This window comes from Cimex lectularius, unplaced genomic scaffold (assembly GCF_000648675.2).
Source record: "Cimex lectularius strain Harlan isolate CLEC.00 unplaced genomic scaffold, Clec_2.1 scaffold231, whole genome shotgun sequence".
NCBI classification, from domain to species: domain Eukaryota; kingdom Metazoa; phylum Arthropoda; class Insecta; order Hemiptera; family Cimicidae; genus Cimex; species Cimex lectularius.
In genome coordinates this window covers 480,319-502,372 of record NW_019392879.1, presented here as the reverse complement: position 1 = coordinate 502,372, position 22,054 = coordinate 480,319, and the positions used below count along the sequence as shown (strand labels likewise).

Below are 22,054 nucleotides of genomic sequence, written 5' to 3'. Positions count from 1 at the left end.
AAAGAGTGAGAGCGGGTGAGAGCAAAGGTGAACAAGAAAAAAGAAAAGAATTCTAGCAAGAGAGAAAAGTGAAATAGAGAGAGGGAAAGAGTGAAAGAATGGGATAAAGTTATATTGCAATATTAAGAAAAGAGAGAGAAATAGAAAAATAAGAGAGAGGGAGAGGGAGAAAGTAAGTGAGGGCGAAAGAGAGAGCGTGAGAGGGGGTGAGAGGAAAGTCGAACAAGAAAAAAGAAAAGAACGCTAGCAAGAGAGAAAAAGTGAAATAGAGAAAGAGAAAGAGTCAGAGAATGGGATAAAGTTATACAGAAATAATAAGAAAAGAGAGAGAAATAGAAAAATAAAAGAGAGAGAGAAAGTGAATGAGAGAGGAAGAGAGAGAGCGTGAGAGGGGTGAGAGGAAAGGTGAAGAAGGAAAAAGAAAAGAAGGCTAGCAAGAGAGAAAAAGTGAAATAGAAAGAGAGAAAGAGTGAGAGATTTGGATAAAGTTATATAGAAATAATAAGAAAAGAGAGAGAAATAGAAAAATAAAAGAGAGAGAGTGAGTAAGAGAGAGAGAGAGAGAGAGAGAGAGAGAGAGAGAGAAAGCGTGAGAGGGAGTTAAAAAGCAAGAAATTTGATTGATGGATCAACAATCTGTTCAAATACACGAAAAATTGAGGTCTCTATGACATTTATTACACTTAACGTGTAAATAAATATTTACAATTATGATTTCGTTTATATTCGCATCAGATTTAAAATGAAACAAAAATATTGTCAAATCAACATTGAAGTAAATTATTAAAGGAAGAATAAGATAAACTTATAAATTATATTTTTATGCGGAAACTTGACAAAAAGGGAAGGAAGAGGTAGATAGAGAGAGTGAGGAAAAGGGCAGAAGAGGATCGTGAATCAAGAAAAAATGAGAAGAGAAAGAGCGAAAGTAATAAAGAGCGAGAGAAATAGATAGATAGGGTTAGGGGGAGAGAGAGAGCGAGAAAAAGTGACAGATAAATAAAGGGTGAGAAGGGAAACAGTGAAAGTGGATTTATTTTAGATCATGTTATTAGAAAGAAAAGAAAAAGCAAGATAAATGGGTTAGTAACAAAGAGAAAAAGAAGTTAAAGAAAATAAAACAAAACACAAAGGGAGAAAAATAACGGAAAAGCGGGTGATTTAATTAAGATGTTTTTAATTTTTTAAGAGAGAGTGAGAGAAAAACCCCATCAAGAGGAACGAAGAACGCGAACAAGAAAAATAGAACAAAAAGAGAAAAACGAGACAAATACACAATGAGTGAGAAAGGGAGATAGAGAGAGAAAAAAAAGATAAAAGAAAAGGGAGTGAGTGAATGAAAACAATAAAAAGAAAGAGGGAAAGTAAATAAAAAAGGAAGTAAGAGAGAGGGAGAGAGAGAAAAAGAGATAGAAGCAATTATCTAGTGAGAGAAGGAAACAAACCAAAATAGTCTTAAAGTTTAGGCGAGAGAAAAAAAGAGATAGAGAGTAAAGGAAAAAGGGAGAAATGGAAAGCGAGTGTAATGAGAGGACAAATGAGCTAGAGAAATAGCAGAGGAGGTAAAGCGAAAGGTATTCGCACCCATATAAACAAACAAAATCTTCAAATTATATTTTTGTCAAATTCATTTTATTATTTGACAATATACCATTACATATTTCTTATTAAATAGCCTTGTGATAACATAACCGTCATTTTTAATATTTAAAGTAGATGATGATATCTTTGAACCACAAAACACTTGAGAAGTAGTACCAAAAACTTGATGAAAGGGAGATTATCTCTCGAAACTTTGATTATGGAACTAAATATTTTTTCTCCTTTAAAAAAAATTCGCATTATCTTTGATATTATTGTAAGTATAATTATTAGATGTAAAATGTTTAATGTAAATTTCAATGAATTATGGATTTTAGTTGAGATAAAAAAAGTTGGTGTCACGAGCGGGATTTGAACCCACAATCTTCGGTTAGAAACGCCGATGCTCTACCACTTGAGCTATCGTGAGATATTAATTGCTCAGGCGAACCACGAAAATTAGTGGAATTAAATGTAAAAATTTAATAATTAAAAATTACACACAGTTGTAATCATTTTTTAGTTTTCTTTTAGTAGTAAAATTTAAACCGTTTATCTGATGTAAGTAATAAATTTCGGTGTCCTGATCAAATGGGTCCACATAATCTCGCGTTGTATTTGGGTCTGTCGTCAACCTTTATTCATCCACCCATAATCCTGAGACAAGATGGGCGTAAAGATATAAAAAAAATGTTGAATTCATATATGGGACCGTGATAAGAGGAAAGCTTATCAAAACGCAACCCCTCTACTTCCCATTCGTTTTTTAGTGTTGTATTCCTTGCTCTTTCGTCCTTATCTTGCTTCTTTTTTAACAATTTGGACAGTCTGAAGATACATTTTTGTTAATTTACCGGACTATTTTTTTATTCATGTTAACTGATTTTTTTAACCATTTTATTTTGTTATTTTAATTTATATAATAACTATTTTTTTAATATGACATTACATATGATTTTTAATATAACATTAAATATGAAACAATGCTAACATTAACAATTATTCTACCTTTCAAATTCAGAATCAAACCAATTAAATCTAGACATTTCTAAAATTTTTTTGTATAGAAAATCAAACCAAACTGACAGTTTTATGATCAGTATCACCGTCCGTACTTAATCTCTTTTCTTCGAGCTTTCCATTTATTTTTTTTCTCGCTTTCTTTCGGCTTATTTAGTGGAGTGTTCATTTCATCAAATGACCTTCATCAAAGGGATCATCTTTGTGAAACATTTCCTGCAATTGGCCGTTTTCACGTTCCATCCCATTGATCCCCTCTGTTTTGAAAATGGGGGAAAAAACCATTGGCACGCGGCCGGAGAAGAGCAGGCGGCACTGCGCGTCAGTGCTACTGTTATGGATGGAGTTGACACGGTGCCAGGCTTACCAAACAAACATTCTAGCCAGCTAAAATCCGCGAAACAGGTTTTTGAGAGATACAATTTTTCCAATATCTCAATTAATCAACAAGAAAACACTTTAATCACAAATATTACATTGCTAGAAAAAAATTTTTAAGAGTTTTTTAATTATTACCTACTATATACGACACAATTAAAAAATTTATTTCCCATTTTTTCGTCTCATCATTTAACTTTATGTTAGAAAATAACTAAACGAAAATTGTTTTAATATTTATTTTTCGTCAATGAAAGTATGTTTACATTAAGTTTTTTCTCTTTGAAGGTTCCCTGTTTCGAAACAAGGGCAACTTTGAGCAAAGGCCTCATTTAAGTCCTTCCACTTTCCTTTCCCCTTTAACTTTAAGTTTCTACCAGTGTTCTTTTTTTCTAATCATTTTATTTATTTGTCAGGAATTTCTTTCGTTGTTTTTTTTTTTTTTTGCTTTTTGCACTAAATATACTTTTGCCAAATATCTATGTAATTGTGCAATTTAATATATAGATGTTATCTGGATTCTCTTTCTCTCTCTCTCTCACTCCCTCTCTCTCCCTCACTCTCTCTCCCTCCCTCTATCTCTCTCTCTCTTGCTCTCTCTTGCTCTCTCCCTCTCTCTCTCACTCTTTTTATCTCTCTCTCTCTCTCTCACGCGCGCACACACACACACACACACACACACACACACTTTCTAGCTTTGTTTCTTTCCATATTTACTGATTTCTCTCTCTCTCTCTCCCTTTCGCTCTTTCTCTTTATCTATCTACCTATCCACCTGACTCTCTCTCTCTCTCACACAAACACACATACACGCACGCACACACACCACACACACACACACACACACACACACACACACACACACACACACACACACACACACTTACTAGCTTTGTTTCTTTCTATATTTATCCGCCTGACTTTATCTCTCTCACTCTCACTCACTCTCTCTTGCTCTCTATTTTTCTATCTATCTATCTGTCTGTCTATCTTTCTATCTATCTATCTATCCATCGATCTATCCATCTATCTCTTCTATACCTTTATCTACCTATCTATCTATTCATCTTTTGTCTCGTTTTTACTTTGTTATCTCTAAATTTACATTTTTTCAATTTCTATTTGCCTCTTTTTATATTTCTAGTATTTTATTTCTTCCTTTCTCAATCCTCCTACTGCTTTGTTGTCTTTCACATTCGTATTATTTTTCTCTATATCTCGTTCCTTATAAAAAGTATACTTAAGTTCTCTATGTAAAATTTTATTGTATTCTATCTACCTTTCTCTTCCGTCTTTCTTACTTACCACTCCATTTTGCCCTTTGTTTATTTGATTCTTTCTATTTCACTTTACTCATTTTGCTCTTTCTCTGTCACTTTATTACTTTTCATATTCTGTTACTTTACCTATCTTCCGAATCTTTGCTTATTTCTTTTGTTATTTACAGATGTTATCTTTCTTCTTAAGAAAATTAGCAGCATTTTAATTTTCCAGCCTCTCTCACTCTGTCTTTCTTTCTTTCTCTCTCTCTCCCATTCTCTCTTTTTAGTTCTCTTTCTCAATCTCTCAATCTCTTTTTCCCTTCCTCACTCTCTCTCTCTGTTCTCATTTTCTCTTTTACGTTCTCTCTCTCAATCTCTCTCTTTCTCACTCTCCCTTTTTTCTTTATCTTCCAATTTCTTCCATTCTTTCTTTCTTTCGTTATTTATAGCTGAATTCTTTCTCATCCGTTATTTCTGTTTCTCTCACTCTATTTTGTCCTTTGTTCGTTTGTTTCTTTCTGTCTCTTTATTTCTTTTGAAATCCCTCTAATTCTTTCTTTATTTATCTCTTCATTGTTTTTTATTTATTTCTATTCTATTTATCTCTCTTTTTACCTTCTTCTGTACTTTCTTTGTTTTCAATTTTTATCTTTTTTTTAATTTTTCTATTTCCCTCTCATTATCTATCCCTTTCTCGTTGTTTCTTTTTCTATCTTCCAATTTTGCACTTTGCTTCTTTCTTTCGTTATTTAAAGATATTTTTTTTTTTTTTTTTTTTNTTTTTCTTTTTTTTGTATAAGAAAAGTAGCTGCATTTGAATTTTCCCCTCTCTTTATCATTCTCTCTCTCTCTCTCTCTCTCTCTCTCTCTCTCTCTCTCTCTTCAGCTGTTTCTTTCTTTATCTTCCAATTTCGTCCATTGATTCTTTCTTTATTTATAGCAGCTACTTTTTTCATTCTTTCTTTCTGTTCCTATCACTGTACTTCGCCCTTGGTTTGTTTCATCCTTCCTATTTCAATATATTAACCTTGCTCTCTTTCAGTTTTTATTACTTTTCATATTCCTTCTTATTTAATTTATCTCTACATATCTTTTTATTTACTTATTTCTTCTATTCTTTCTCTCCCTCTATTTTCACTTCTTCCGTATTTTCTTTGTTTTTCAATTTTATTTATTTTTGAATCTTCCTAATTCCCTATCGTTATCTTTTTCTCTTCCGTTATTTCTTTCTCTATCTTCAAATTTTGCATTTGGTTTCTTTCTTTCGTTATTTACAGCTGTAATCTTTCTTTTTCTTTTTGCATATTCTTTCTTTTCCAATCTCTCTCTCCCCCTCTTTCTCTTTCTTTCTTTTTCTCTGTCCATCTGTTTGTATAGATATATAAAAAGATATATTTATCTCTAATTTATCTATCTATATGTGTATATAGTTATCTTTATTTTGTTACATGAGAGGCATAGATATCAAACAAATAAATTATGTGAAAGAAATTGTGTTTCGTATTGGCTGATAATTTGATAGATGTGCGACATAAGAACGAGAAAAAGTATTCAATCCTGACATAATGATCAGTGTATAAAAACACACAGACACAAGTGCGCGCGCGTATTCAGTGTAGTAAAAGTACTCAATAATTCAATATTTCCGAATTTTTTCCTTTCAGCTTCCATACGTGAATCGTAAATTGCAATCAGAGCTTTGTGTGCTGTTGTCATAAGAATTACATTTGACAAATTAAGACTTCATTAAAGTTAATTAGTTTTGAAAGGGACCTGAACCAGTATTAACAAGTTTCATTACCATGAGTGGATTCCAGCCAGCCGATCTAATGGTAATTCGATTGATCAACACAAATTTTCATACAATTTACCAATGAATGCAATTTCATTGAAAAAATGGGATTTTTAAGAAAAAAATAGATCAAATCTTTTATTGGTTCCGATATGTTTAATGGTCTAATTTACCAAACTTCATTCAATTAAATTTATTTTAATGTAAGGTTTTGATTGAAATGAAAATGTGTCACGAGTGGGATCTTTTATTTGTGTTATTTTTTAAAAATTTTCTTGGGACAATGTGTTCATTTGTAGGCATATGCTGTCCTTATGATTTTTGTATATTTGAATTAATTCTCAGTTTATGTTAACCATAAAAAGATTACAATTACAATGCAGCACTTTGCTTATACCAAAAATCAAGAAAAATTTGAAGATAGAGAAATAAACAAAGAAAGATTAAAAAATAACGATAAAGCATTAGAAAGAAAATATGAAATTAAAAAATAAAGGAAGTCCAGAAAAAGTGAAAATAGAGTGAATTCAAGAAATACACAGCAATAATGAAGAGATATGTGAAGTAAGAAGGAATATGACACACAATAAAAAAACTGAAAGAGAGCAAGATTATTAAAGTGAAATAGAGTGAAACACAAAAAATGGGAAAATAGAGTGAAAAAAAAAAGAACGGAAGGAAAAGATAACAATGGAAGAAATTCAAAGATAAAGAAAGAAACTGCTGAAGTGAGAGAGAGAGAGAGAGAGAGAGAGAGAGAGATAGTGAGAGAGAAAGATTGGAAAATTGCAATACAGAAGATTGACCAGAACACAAATTTTCATACGTTCAAAATAGGATTGTAAAGAAAAAATTAAAACAAATCTTTTATTTGTTCCGATATGTTTAGTGGTCTAATTGACCAAATTACTTCATTCAATTGATTATTTTTTATGTAAGGTTTTGATTAAAATGAAAAAGTGTCACGAGGGGGATTTTTTATTCATTTTCTTTGGAGAATGTTTTTATCTGTAGTCATCTACTATCCTTATAATTTTTATATATTTGAATTAATTTTCAGTTTTATGTTAACCATAAAAAAGAGAGAAAATGTGAAAATCAGAGAGATTCCAAAATAACAATGCAGCACTTTTCTTATCCCAAAAAGAAAGATAACATCTGTAAATAACGTAAGAAAGAAACAAAATGCAAAATTTGAAGATAGACAAAGAAATAAAGGAAAAAAAGATAATGACAGGGAGTTAGAAAAAAAATTGAAAAATAAAAAGTCCAGAAGAAGTGAAAATAGAGAGAGACAAAATTCAAGAAGTAAATAAATAAAAAATAATGAAGAGATAAATCAAGTAAGAAGGAATATGAAAAGTAAAAAAAATTGAAAGAGAGCAAGATTAATAAAGTTAAATAGAATGAAACAAACAAAATAATGGGGAAAATAAAGTGGTAAAAAAAAGAACGGAAGAGAAAAATCAAAATGGACAAGAAAGGAGGAAACAATAGGCAAAATACAAAGATAAAGAAAGAAACTTCTGAAGAGAGAGAGTGAGAGAGAGAGAGAGAGAGANGTGTCAGTGAAGAACAGACAGATCGTACTACCATTGTTTCTCACTGAAATATTTCACAATTTCATTTTTTTAAGCTTTTATGTAGTGCTTTTAAATCTAATATAAAGAGAGGGTGAGAGGGTGAGAGGGAGAGGGAGAGGGGGAGGGAGAGAGAGAGAGGGAGAGAGAGAGAGAGAGAGAGAGAGAGAGAGAGAGAAAGAGAGAGAGAGAGAGAGAGAGAGAGAGAGAGAGAGAGAAATTGGAAAATTTCAGTACAGAAGATTGACCAGAACAGAAATTTTCATACGGACTATTTATGAATGGATGCAATCCATTACAGTTTCATAAAAAAAAGGATTGTAAAGAAAAAAATAGAACAAATCTTTTATTTGTTCCATTATGTTTAGTGGTCTTATTGACGAAATTACTTCCTACAATTAATTATTGTTTTTATGTAAGGTTTCGATTGAAATTAAAATGTGTCAGAAGGGGGATCTTTTATTTGTGTTATTTTTTCTTTGGACAGAGTATTCATTTGTAGGCATGTGCTGTCCTTATAATTTTTATAAATTTGAATTAATTCTCAGTTTTATGTTACCCATAAAAAAGAGAGAAAATGTGAAAATGAGAGAGATTCCAAAATAACAATGCAGCACTTTTCTTATCCCAAAAAGAAAGATAATATCTATAAATAACGAAAGAAAGGAACAAAATGCAAAATTTGTTGATAGACAAAGAAAAAAAGGAAGAAAAAAAGATAATGACATAGAATTAGAAAAAAATAAAATTGAAAAATAAAAAGTCCAGAAGAAGTGAAAATAGAGAGAGACAAAATTCAAGAAATAAATAAAGAGATAAGTGAAGTAAGAAGGAATATGAAAAGTAATAAAAAAACTGAAAGAGAGCTAGATTAATAAAGTGAAATAGAATGAAACAAACAAAAAAATGGGAAAATAGAGTGGTAAAAAAGAAACAACGCAAATGATAGAAAACAATGGACAAGAAAGAAGGAAACAATGGACGAAATTGAAAGATAAAGAAAGAAACTGCTTAAGAGAGAGAGAGAGAGAGAGAGAGAGAGAGAGAGAGAGAGAGGGAGAGAGAGAGAGAGAGAGAGATTGGAAAATTAAAATACAGAAGATTTATCTGAATACTTATTTTCATACGTACTATTTACCTATGAATGCAATTCATCGATATTTCATTAAAAAATTAGATTAAATCTTTGTTTTTCTGTTATGTTTAGTGTCTAATTGACCAAATTATTGGGTTGTCCGGAAAATAATGCAGGATTTTAAGTTTTCATTAAAAAAAATCTATATAAAATATTCTGTTTACGTTTACAGGATTACNATGGGAAATTATTTTGATTAAAGAACATTGCTTTAAAGTAACTAGTTTCTTTTTTTTTGTTTAATACCAAAATCCTGCATTATTTTCCGGACAACCCAATACATCATTCAGTTAATTATTTTTTTATGTATGTTATTGATTGAAATGAAATAGTGTCACAGCTAGAATGTATTATTTTTTTATTAATTTTCGTTTGACCATTTTTTCATTTGTAGGAATGTACTGTCCTTATAATTTTTATATATTTGAATTAATTTTTAGTTTTATGTTAACCATAAAGTATGGCACGTGATATAAAATGCCCTAAATGAAAACAACGAAACAAATGAACCCATGTCCTTATAGACTTTGCAGGCAGCATATAAACAAAAGGAGAAAAAAATGTAATGAGAAACTGTATCGAGAAAATATTGCATGGGAGCTAAACCCTCTTTTGTTTCATTAGCGAGAATAGCGAGGGTCCGTGGTCTGTCGCTGAATTGGAGCAGTAACTCTGATTTCCAAGAGGAAGCCGTGGATATTTGCACGGTTTGCGGTTCCGGATGGAACATTTATTCAAGGCGGGGCGTTTTGCCCAATCCGGCCGTTTTACCATTGAAATAAAAGGACTCAAATCGTACCATTTATGTCCGTAGGGAAATAAATTGTATCTGCTTTTTTGGGGAGTTAAAGTGTTAAGTATCCATCAAGAATAGGATTAGTTGTGTTATTTCTATGTGATATTTGTTGTTTGTTCCTTTAAAGAATAAGTTATTTTTTATATCATTCTTGTCTGGCACAACTTGTGGATTATGTTAGTTTAAAATAAATTTTGTTCTGCATCGTTCATAAACTAAAGCATACTTTGATAAAGATAAGCCTGGAAGTGAACATGGAATACCAACGACTAGGCGTGTTAGTAATAATGTGATTTTCTCCTTTGGTAATAAAATCGCTGAGGGAGCAAACTAAAAACAGGTGTGAGACGAGAAAGAGGAATTTTGCATGATGAATAACCATACTCTGAGTTAGAAAGTCATTCGTACTCGTGAACGACTACCATCAAGTTAAATTATTAGGTAAATGTGAAACATAGTGTAACAAATTTGATATAACAGGCAAATGAATTAAAAATTACAAGAGTGATACGACAGACCAAAATATTCGCAACTTATTACACAACTGTTACATTGTTGACACGGTAACTCATTACTGTTAGGGTCGAGGGTTCGAAAAACTAATGAACCCCAGGACTGATATTACCTCTTTTGCTGCAAACCACGTAAAGAAAACATAAACCGAATAAAATATTTTATCTTAATGCAGTAAAGCACACCTGTTCTACTACATCAATGGAAACTTCACTGGTCCTCCCAGCTTTACATATTTATATACAAAAGATGGCTTTTCAGAGTGCCTAAGCTCCTGAGATGCAAGCGGAGATCTAAGGATGAGCCATCACAAAATTCTTCACAAATTTCAAATAAATAACATAGCTGGTTCCTGACAAAATGAAAGAAAAAGTTAACTTCAACAGACTCTTCTAAGTAGTCATAGATTCTAGAGACCTATGAATGGAAAGTAGCCCTAGGTTTCAGTAAATTGCCCTAAGCACCTTCCACTAATTCCAACCATTTTTTTAAGCTGAGGTTCATTAATACAACTCTGTGCGAGTTAATACAGAAAAATATCAAAGGTTCACGTAATCCCAGACAGTTATGCAACTATGAAAGCACTAAATGCTTACTCTTTCAACTCCGAACTTGACTTAGAGTACCTGAATTACTTCATGGCTTTAGGAAAACACAAGATTACCTGAAAGTATGGGACATGATTGAAGGAAATAAACAGGCTGGCCAACCAGCCATAAAACGGGTAGCCTGTATCCATGGGGGGAAAACCAAAACTAGGTGCTCCGAAGTGTGTGCTTAAGTTCAAATTAGAAATATAGCTTGACAAAAAAAAACTCACTGTACAAAAAGCACTGTACAAAAGCACCCGGTATGAGGCAAGCTAATTTATAAATATGTCAAAAAGGAAGGCCAAGAAATTCTCTCTCACTCTCTCTCTCACTCTCTCTCTCTCACTCACTATAACTACCTATTTGTCTCGTTTTTTTCTTTTTCTGTTTACATTTATTTTTTACTTTTCGTGTTCTCGTTCTCTCTCCCTCTCTCACTCACTAACTGCCTATTTCTCTCGTTTTTTTATTCTTTTATCTTTTGTCTATTTTTCTTATTCTCTACTCCTCTTTCTGGTGTTTCTCTCTCTCTCTCTCTCTTTCTCTCTCTCACTCTTTCTCTCTCTCTTTCTCTCTCTCTTTCTTTTACCTCACTCTCTGTTACTTCTCCTATATTTTTTATTCAGATTCACGCTCCTCATCTGGTCTTTCATTTACTCTTTTTCCTCTCTTGCTTCCATTCTTGTTTATTTTTCTTCTTCGCTCTCTCTCTATCTCTCTCTCTCTCTCTCTCTCTCTCTCTCTCTCTCTCTCTCTCAATTTTGTTTTTGTTTTTCAGTTTGCCTCGCTCTCACTAGTCTCACTAATTCTATTTTTTGTCTGTTAGAAGGCCTCTTCCCCCCCCTCACTCTCCCTCTCTCTCTCTCTCCTCTTGAAGGTAGTTGTAATATACTGCAACATAAAAAATAAAGGTAGGTTGAGATGGAGAGTTGGTGTCCGAGAGGATGGAAGTCACGATAGCTCAAGTGGTAGAGCAGCGGCGTATTTAGCCGAAGGTCGTGGGTTCGAATCCCGCTCGTGGCATTAGACTTTTTTTATCTCAACCAAGACCTGAAATGGAAAGAATAATTAATTGAAATATGTAACTTGGTCAATTGACCACTAAAACGCAATTGAAGTAAAAAATAAATTATTAAATCAACAATAAATATTCAACACAACGACCTCGCTGCATCACTCATAAATATCAAGAATCAAGTTTTACAAAAAAAAAGTAGTTTAACTTAAAATGTACAAACCGTCAAGTTAATGTTTACTAGCTCTCAGGATCAATCTACTACACATTAGATGAGGGGACTTAGTGTATAAGCCTTTCCGGCATCGAAGTGGCCTGTATGATTAAGTACGCTGACCTCGTTTTTACAATAGATAATTTTCATATGGTAAGAACCGGACTGTCCCTCGTGTTTTGTTATGTAAGCCACGAGCTGAGCATAAAGGGTCGGATGCTAAACGGAACGTGATTACGTAATGGTCTTTTTATCCATTTTCCCGTCGACACTCCGCAACCTCGCTCGAGGATTTCCTTTGTTTTATATCTGGCCCTTGCTTTTAAAATAAATATTTTCTCAGATTAAAGAACAACGAGAAACTCCAATGCTCTATTGTGTGAAAGTCCGGCGGGTCTGTTAAAAAAAAAGAAAAAAAAGACCACGTTTCTGACGACCTTTTCCAAAATATAACATCTTGAACCATGGATGTTTGGGCTCAGGACGGAGTCAAGTGGACTTTGCCCTCTTGTCCTTTACTTAAACCGATCGTAAATCCCGTCCTCTTCAGTTCTCGACACGATCTCGAACTATCAACCTCCATCGTCCAAACCTTGAAAGTGCTCGCCTCACCCTAGTTTTTGAAAACCCAACTTTTCTTGCCCCTAAGTCAGCCCCCTCGCATCCAAAACCATGGATCCCGAAGGATTTCTCGTACATATTTACAACTCTATTCACCTTTTAACATTTTCATCTTTTTCCGTTCACCCTGAAGTTCGTTATCGAAACCGGGGTCCCAACTTCACAGGCGGCCTGCGGTTCTCCAATGTTATTTATTATATTAATTAATTAATTTTTATGTAAGGTATTGGTTGAAATGAAAAAGCTAGTGTCACGAGCAGGATTCGAACCCACGACCTACGTCCCAATCGGACACCAACTCCCCATCTCGACCTGCAACCTTTCAAATTTCCCTCCTTTTTGCCATTTTTCAAATGTCGTGAAATCAGGATTCAGATGAAATGGCCACGAGAACGCTTAGATATACTTCATTTTACTAATTAAATCGTGTGGATTGAAGTCACGATAGCTCAAGTAGATCAGCGGCGTATTGAGCCAAAGGTCGTGGGTTCGAATCCCTTTCGTGACACTAGCTTTTTCAATTCAACCTATACCTTACATAAACATTAATTTATCGAAAGAAGTTATTCGTCGGACCACGAAATATAATTTGGAGTTATTTATTATGTGTTTTTTGTGTGTCTTTTTATGCCAGCCCAAATAATGGAAAACAATTTCCGACCTTCGGAGCTTAATTGATGGCTGTCTTTTCCAATCGCCTGATTTTGGCCCTTCCAGGACATTTTGATTTTGAAGATCACAATTTCAGTATATGAAGCACACTTACGCCCAATGTTCAGCCGATAGCAATTTGCCCTTCGCTCAGTGAAGAAACGGGGGCGGGTGATAAAAAAGTTAAATACGCATAAATCTAAAAAATTAAAAAAGTTGGGCGCCAGTCCGTTGATTTATTAAAAATAAGAAAGTCAATAGTAAAGAAATGGGCTATAAATGAATGTTAAATCCTATTCAGCCCGGAAGAAGAGAGAAAAATCATCACTAGTAGTCCTAATTCACCCTGGACTCTTAGAGACTGCATGGAGGGTTAGTTTTATATTCCATAAAAAATTTTAAAAAAATATTCTGAAATCGTACAACAAAAATTAACTCCTTTATTAAAAACATAGAGTTGATAATGTGTGTGTGCAAGTCGGTGAATTCATGCAGAACCGTCACTCGGTTGTTAAACTGATCCGTTCCTCTCTGAAGATGAATACTGAAACGTGCTTAAGTAGTTCAACAAACGTCTGAGTGAAGTCGGACCCATATATATATATATATATATATNTTTTTTTTTTTTACGAGGGTTTGCAACAGCATCTGAAGCAACAGTCATCAACCCTCGGGGTGACGGTGTTTATGAAAAAAAGCCCATTGGTAAGTATGTCGGGTTCGACTGCAGGGCCGCTGGATTCGAACCCGGGACCTCTACCTTACAGTGATGAGCGCCGTGTCAAAGCCTAAACCGTTGCGGCCACCGACGCCCCCTAATAATAGTTATTCAGATGCAATTATTGTGAATGAATCTATCTGAGAATAAGCCAGATTATTTTTTACAAACTTCTTTGTCTTCCGACCACAATTTTGAACGGTTTACTGTGGCCCAATCGATTTGAGAATAGTTTCTTTGAATTCAGCGATCCACGAATCCATAGAATAGAAATCCACGATGATTATTGGTGATATTTGTTTAATTTTTTGATTTTGGACAAAAATTTTGGACAATGTTCTGTGGTCTAATTGATTCGAAAAAAGTTTCATTGTATTCAGTGTACCAAAAACCTAAACAAACAAAATTTGGAGAACTTACCTTAAACAGTTTGGGTATTACTGAATTTTTTCCGCTTTTCTGCGTTCATCCTCCACGTGCGGCGCTCAAAATTTTACGTTTCCTTGTTTCTTTTTTTTCTATTATCACAAACTCTATCTTCGTTATATATTTTGACCAATTTCGGTTTTGACCTAAGCTCCTTATCCTCCGGCATTCTGGTTCTTTCTTCTGGGAACGACACCTTTTAATGCTGGGAGAGTGTTGACCACAAACATTTATTTTATTTTTTTATTGTTATGGCTAACTCATCATTTTTAAAGTTATGTTCTGCTAATAAGAAGAGGACAGAAGCAACTATCTTTTTTACTCTTAATTATAACGTTATTCCCAAATCTTAACGATTCTGGATTAACAAAATTTAAAATTAATAGGTTTATAAATCTTTATACAAGCATTCTGAATTAATGACATTTTTTCAAGTTTGTAAATTCTTTAATGTTATAGGCCCTGGAAGGAACATTCGGAATAGTTATGCAACAGCCCATGTGGAATTTTAAGTAATGACAAATTTAGGAAATATAAAATATGCCATACTAGGATGAAAAATAGTGTTCCTGTGTTTCTTTGTATCTGATAAGTCTAAAATCTACTTGAAAAGTTTGTGTTTTCAGATTTTTCTGTGAAAAGGTTTATGCTGACGTTTGCAATTTACTGAGCATGCTGCTTCTTCTTTTTTTTGTAAAAGGCATTTTCCTTCTTCTCTAAAATTAAAATATAATTATTCGAGATGTAGTGGTACTTTCTGCGGTTTTATACGACAGAAGGTGATAATGAATCGCTTTTTTTTTTTTTTTTTCAAGTCATGACGTGTAAATGTAAATTTCGCTTACTCTGATATGAATTGGAAATAAAAAGTTGGCAGACAAAGAAAAAATCCTGTATTTCGACCAAACTGTTTTTTTTTTTTTTATCCTTTGGAAATCCGCCTTAGATTAACACTCTCGGACATGACAAATTCAACTCTTCCAGCATTCATTAAGTATAGAAGATGCCCTACTATAAATTTCCCCCTTTCTTTCTACGGGTTCTCTCAAGTATTTACAAGCCGGGTTCTCTCATGGAAGTAAGCCACCCCCACCGTACGTGTATGGCCGAGAATGAGCTCTCATGAATGAACCAAATCCACTAACAGATTCCCTGATCATGGAGATTCCCTTGCTTGATGCGCGTCGGCTTGACAAGCCGATACAAACATCCCGATTTATATCGCTACTAGCTGTAATGGAAAATCGCGCTGGAAAAGGTCGATAATTTTATTTTAGTATTAAAACTAAACGGGTAAATACTGGTAAGATATGATGATTGTTACAAAATGAAATTTTCGTTTCAATCTGATATATATTCAAAGTTTATGACACGAATATTAAATGTTTCCTTTTAAATATACATAAATTACCGACGTAAACTCTGACGGGAGAACTAGACTGTGCAACCTTCTTGTCCTATTCACAGTTTAAGAAATATGGAACCAAAGCTTGAGAAAAAAGCGACCGTGAGATAAAGTCCTACTCTTTCTTGATGAGGCTTGATGATAAGTGTTTCACTTACAAAAGACAAAATTTGATAACGACTTTATTCTACAAATACAAAAATGTTTAACTATCTCTGTTTAAACTTTTCTATAAGTCTGATTAGAAAGAAACTGATTTTTTTTTTGATTCTGATGAAAACCAGGCAAGTGTCTACATTAAATGTACTTTACAATATAATAAAACCTTATAACTATCGTTTTATTTTTTAGTTAATAATAAATTTAATATAAAGAAAAATTATAACTGAATGAAAAAATGTTATTATAAGTAAATGAAAAAGTGCTATAAAAACACAGTGCAATGAACAATAAAATTTTCGAAAAGACCCTCACTCACTCACCCATTCTCTCTCTCTCTCGCTCTCTCTCTCTTTCTCTCTCTCTCCTCTCTAGAACTTTTTCTCTTTTTCTCTCTCTCTAATCTTTCTCTTTCTTTCTCTCTCTTTATTTCTTTCTCTCTCTCTTTCTTTCTCTCTCTCTCTCTCTCTCTCTCTCTCTCTCTCACTCTCTCTCTCTCCTCTCGAGAACTTTTCCCTTTTTCTCTTTCTATTTTCTCACCTTCTTTCTCTCTCTCTTTCTTTCTCTCTCTCTTTCTTTCTCTCTTTTTGTTTCTCTCTCTTTCTCTCTCTCCCTCTCTCTCCACTCTCTAGAACATTTTCTCCCTCTCACCTTCTCTCCCACGATTTTTCTCTTTGTTTCTCTCCCTCGCTCTCTCGTTCTCTTTCGTTCTGTCTTTTCTTTTTTCTCTCTTTCTCTTTCTCTCTCTCACTGTCCATCTCCCTCCCTCTCTTATTCTCTTTCTTTTTCTCTTTCTTTCTTTCTTTTTCACAGTCGCTCTCTCTTTCTTTCTCTTTTTTCCTCTTTCTTTCTCTGTCTTTCTTTCTTTTCTCTTTTTTTCTCTCTCTCTCTCTCTTTCTTTCCTTTTCTTTGTCTCTCCCTTTTTACTTTTCTCTGTCTCACTCTTTTCTTTTCTCTTTCTCTCCCTTTTTCTTTTTTTCTGTCTCTCTCTCTTTATATTTCTGTTTCTTCTTTCTTTCTCTCTTTTTGTTTCTCTCTCTTTCTCTCTCTCTCCCTCTCCGTCCCCTCTTTAGAACTTTTTCTCCCTCTCTTATTCTCCTTCTTTCTCTCTTACTTTCTTTTTCACTGTCGCTCTCTCTTTCTTTCTCTTTTTGTTTTTCTCTTTCTTTCTCTTTTCTTACGTTCTCTCTGTATTTCTCTCTTTCTTTTTTTCCTTTACCTCTTTCTTTTTTTTCTTTTTTCTTTCTTTTTCTGTCTTTATTTTTTCTTTTTTTCTTTCTTCCTTTCCTTCCTCTTTTTTCTCTCTCTTACTGTCTTTCTTTCCTTTTCTCTGTCTCTCTTTTCTTTTCTCTGTCTCTCTGTCTCTCTCTCTCTCTCTCTCTCTCTCTCTCTCTCTCTCTCTCTCTCTTTATATCTCTCTTCCTTCTTTTTCTTTCTCTTTATGTTTTTCTCTTTCTTTCTCTCTTTCTTACGTTCTCTCTGTCCCTCTCTCTTTTTCTTTATCTCTTTCTTTTTTCTATCTTATATTTGTATGTCACATCTCCGTGGAAATGTAAAATATAAAATTCTTTCCAGAAACAAAATAATATTTTTATTGATTTTCTTTAACAAACTCAAAACAAAATACACCTTTTTGTAAAATAAAATAAATTATATTTTTACTGATCTTCTTTAATGAACTCAAAACAAATACACTTTTTTTGTAAAATAAAATAAATTATTTTTATTGATCTTTAATAAACTCAAAACAAAATACAACTTTTTTTTTGTAAAATAAAACAAATTGAAATGAACTAATAAATTTAACTGGCGATAGCTCAAAGGATATCCGGAATTAAAAGAAATGATCTTAAATACCTTGTGTTTTTAATTAGGTTGATCCTGCTCGGGTTCAGGTGAGAGACTGTCCGATCTCTGGCCCCTCGAGCTCTTCTATGTTTATTTTTCTTTTATTTACATTGGTACCAACCTTTTAAAATTCTTATTAATTAATTTATTATTATTTTTATCTATTTTAGTTTATATTATTAATTTAATTTTAATTAATTTTATTTTTTTTGGGACATCTGTTTGTAAGAGATGTTACATTTATAATAAAATACTGAATCTGCACCATGCCTATTGTATTTTAATTAGAATATAACTACGTTTCATGTTAATGATTTTATTGTTCTTTATTATATTTTTGTCCACCAGTAAATAATTCTTATTTCATTGATCTTATTACTTAAATCATTTTAAACAGAAGCTTTCTTTTTCCTATAAATGTCTATTTTATGAACTACATTTTTTGCTAAGGGCAAAGATATTTTCGTGCAAAGGTTTTATTGATGACTTAATAATTTTAGTTATTTGATCGAATTGTTCAATTGAGGGTGGCGTCATTCACGAACTTTTTGCCACCTTCCTTCGTGAAGAAAAGCTTTTGTTGGGGTCAGAGGGGGATGATTTAAGTATAAGTTCTCTCTAACAAATTTTCATTTGTAATTTTTGTTCTTAAATATTATTACTTATATCTATGAATGCAAAATTTTTTAATCACTATTTAACATTCTATAATAAAATAATAACCAACGATGAGTTAAGTTAAAAGGGAATCACGTAGTTACTGCTCGAAGTTGTTGAGTAATAATATAACCCTTTAAAATTTAATTATTTGATTAACTAATATGTGGGTAAGTTAAAACGGCTTTGTTTCACAAATTAGGTATAACGGCACAGCATGTATATAAATGTCCTTTTTTAATGATTTGTTTGATTGTTTTCGTGGAATATACTGCCCGTCAAAATACCGACGACCTCATTTTGCAGGAAAATTGGCCAATTTTGGAAATGCATATACCTGCGCTAGATCTCATTTTTTTTGGAAAATTTTACCCTGAACAAGATAATTTTTTCAGAGATTTCCTATCTTCTGTCAGCCGTAAAATTTGCAAAATATAACATGTTGGCGAATTTTTACATTTACCGATACTAAAGCTAGGAAAACATTTAAACGCTTTCTCGATCAGCATAAAAGTTTCTAAAAAACCGAGATCTACCGCAGCTCTGTGACTTAAAAGGTTGAGAAAATGGGCAATTTTTTCATGCAAAAATGAGATGGTCTCTTTTATTTATGGACCGTTTATTTTCATGATGATTTAGTCTTTAATCAATTAACCATTGATAAGTCCTACCTAGATTTCTTGGACGGGAAAAATTTTATTTCTGCTAATGTCTCTGACATTGTTTATAATTATTAATTTGACAATTTACAATGTATTTTATAGTATGTAATTATAGTTTATATAGTCCGTAAGAGAGAGAGAGAGAGAGAGAGAGAGAGAGAGAGAGAGAGAGAGAGAGTGAGAGAGAGAGAGAGAGAGAAATAAATAAAGAGAGAGAGAAACAAAGAGGGAGAAAGAAAAATTAGTGGATTAGTGAAAGGGAAAAAGAGAGTGAGAGAGGGGGTGGGAAAGAGCGAGAGAGAAAAAATAGGGTGAAAACAAAATGAATAAATAAATGGCAGGATTAGAATGAAAGAGGGGGAGTGAAAATAATAGAATGAAGTGGAGAGTAAAGGGATTATTGAAATGGAAAGGGAAAGGGAAAGAGAAAGAGAGAGAGAGAGAGAGAGAGAGAGAGAGAGAGAGAAACAGAGAGAGAGAAATTAAAGAAATATTAACCAAAAATTAATAAAACTAAATAGAAGAAGGGTAAATTTTTACAGTGAGAAAAAGAGATCATGAGAGCAGATCGAAAGGGTGAAAGAGAGAGACAGGGAGCAAAAGAGATGTAGAGAGAGAGAGTGTAGATGTAGACAGTGAGTGATACAGTGAAGTAACTCAGAAAAAAAGGGTAAGTAGTGAAGAGCTACAAATTTGAAAAAAGACAAACATAGAAAAACGCCTAACAGATAAACAGGTCGGAATAGTAAAACATATACAGATAATTATGAAAATTAATTATAAAATATAAGATAGATAGTGAATGAGAAAGAAATATAGTGAAATAGATAGATAGATAGAGAGATAGATAGATAGATAGATAGAGAGAGAGAGAGAGAGAGTGAGAGTGAGAGAGAGAAACAGAATGAGCAAGTGGTTAAGGGAGAGAAAGAAATATGAAAATAGACAAAAGATAGACATTATGCCTGACGAATAAACAGAATGATATATTAAAAGCTATATAGATAACTAAGAAAAGAGCGATTGCTGATTAGATAGTGAGTGGGTGAAAAAGAAAGAGGGAGAAGGAGAGAAAGAGAGAGAGAGAGAGAGACTGAGTGCATATGATAAAAAAATTAGAAAATAGAGATAGAAATTGAAAAACAGACGTTGATTTATTACAAAATATTGCGATAAATGTACAATAAGAACTAGGGACAGATGAGAAATTGTGCATTTTAGCAATAAATTCTCATGTGTAAAACTTTTAATTTTAAAATTGAAAATGCAACCTACACTCAAACATTGAAGGTATGCACTATTTTGTCAGAGAAATAAAGTTTTTGTGTTTGACCGTGTTTTACATTATAATTTATTTGAAATACTCACAAGAAATATCCCCAGATTTTTTAAATAAATTTTTCAAAAAACAATTATGAAGGTGTTTTTATGCATTTTTCAAATTGGCGCTTTCAAATCTTGCATAATACATTTATAAAATAAATTCCTTTTATGATTTATTATATAAATGTTGAAGTGCAAATCTAATTTAATACGTTTTTATAATTACGGAAAACTGTAATTAGCCGTAGCTTGCTAATCGGCCGGATTGGTTTCCAGGGCTTGAAAAGACCCATTGTTCCATGTCGGACATCCTTTCAAGACGTATCGCCATCGGGGAAAAAAGAAAAGAAATTAACCATTTTCCAACGCTGAACTCCACGCGAATAAAAAGACGAAAAAAGTTCTCGGGATAACATAAATCGTGTTATTGACGGAGTCAATAAAATCTGAGGAGGCGGAAAGTTTTGATTAACTCCCCCGTTTGTTCTTTTCCAGTGGTGAAAACATTAATCTAAGAACTGGCCGGCTCAACGCTCTGGGGGCTAAAAAGATTTTTTTTGCCTTTACCGTCTTCTCTCAACAATTAACAACAATCGTCATCGTCTTTAAAACTACTGTTTTTCTCCCGGCACTCTTCAATTTTTACAGAAAGAGGGTAGGAGAAATCAGCGATTTGTTTATACTGCATCACATACACGATGGAATAATGTGTTTTTTAAAACTTTTTTATCTTAAAATTTAGATGGAGAATAGATGTCCGAGAGGATCGAAATCAAGGTAGCTCAAGTGGTAGAGCAGCGGCGTATCTAGCCGAAGGTCGTGGGTTCGAATCCCGCTCGTGAAACTGACTTTTATCTCAACTAAAAACCTGAATTAGTTAGTTCAAAAATTGATTTACGAAAACAGAAAAAATCACTTATTTAATCAAATTTTTTTAATTTTCAAACAAATTTCTTTCCAAATTGAAACAAAAATAAATTAATATAAAATAGTATTTATTTAATGTTACAAATCGACAAAATACAAATTTTGCCATGGGTATGCAATAAAAATTCTTTTTTGCACTAATTTAAAGCAAATATTTTAACTTTAAAACAAATTTATCTTTTGACAAAAATATATTTTTTCCATTCCTGTTATTTTACGGTACAGCCCTCAGTTTTCTTTCTGGTGTTTTCCTTTTCGACGTTTTCTAAAAGGATTTTTTCCTGGAAAAGGCATTTTTTGTCATAACGTTTCGCCTTTAAAATGTCATTTTCATGTATATTTATTACTTTATTAGGAGTTTTATATCTAATTAAAAACTTTCTTAGCTCAACGATCTGCTGTTCAGTGAACATTGACTTGTCCGAATACAACCCCTCCATAAAAAAATCACCAATAAAGGAAAATATCATAAATAATAACTATAAAAATCATCGTTTCTTTTGTGTTTTAAAATAAAAAAATACAACATTCAATATAAATTAATTAAGGTTTTTAGTTGAGATAAAAAGTCAGTGTCACGAGCGGATTCGAACCCACGATCTTTGGCTTCCCATCTCAACCCCACCTTTTGAACTTTCCCTACTTTTTGCCATTTTTCAGGCAGCGGCGTATTTAGCCGAAGATCGTGGGTTCGAATCCTGCTTGTGACACTGACTTTTTATGTCAACTAAAAACTTTAATTACTTAGAGAAATTTTGGTCCTTCTTATGACCTTTAAACA

General features: G+C 32.8%; 1 protein-coding gene across 1 annotated transcript in view; it reads left to right on the top strand.

Moving 5' to 3' along the window:
• LOC106673990 (glutamate receptor ionotropic, kainate 2-like) overlaps window positions 1-22,054 on the top strand; it is a 282,478-nt gene that overhangs the window by 2,619 nt on the left and 257,805 nt on the right. The gene's annotated exons all lie outside the window — the stretch shown is intronic.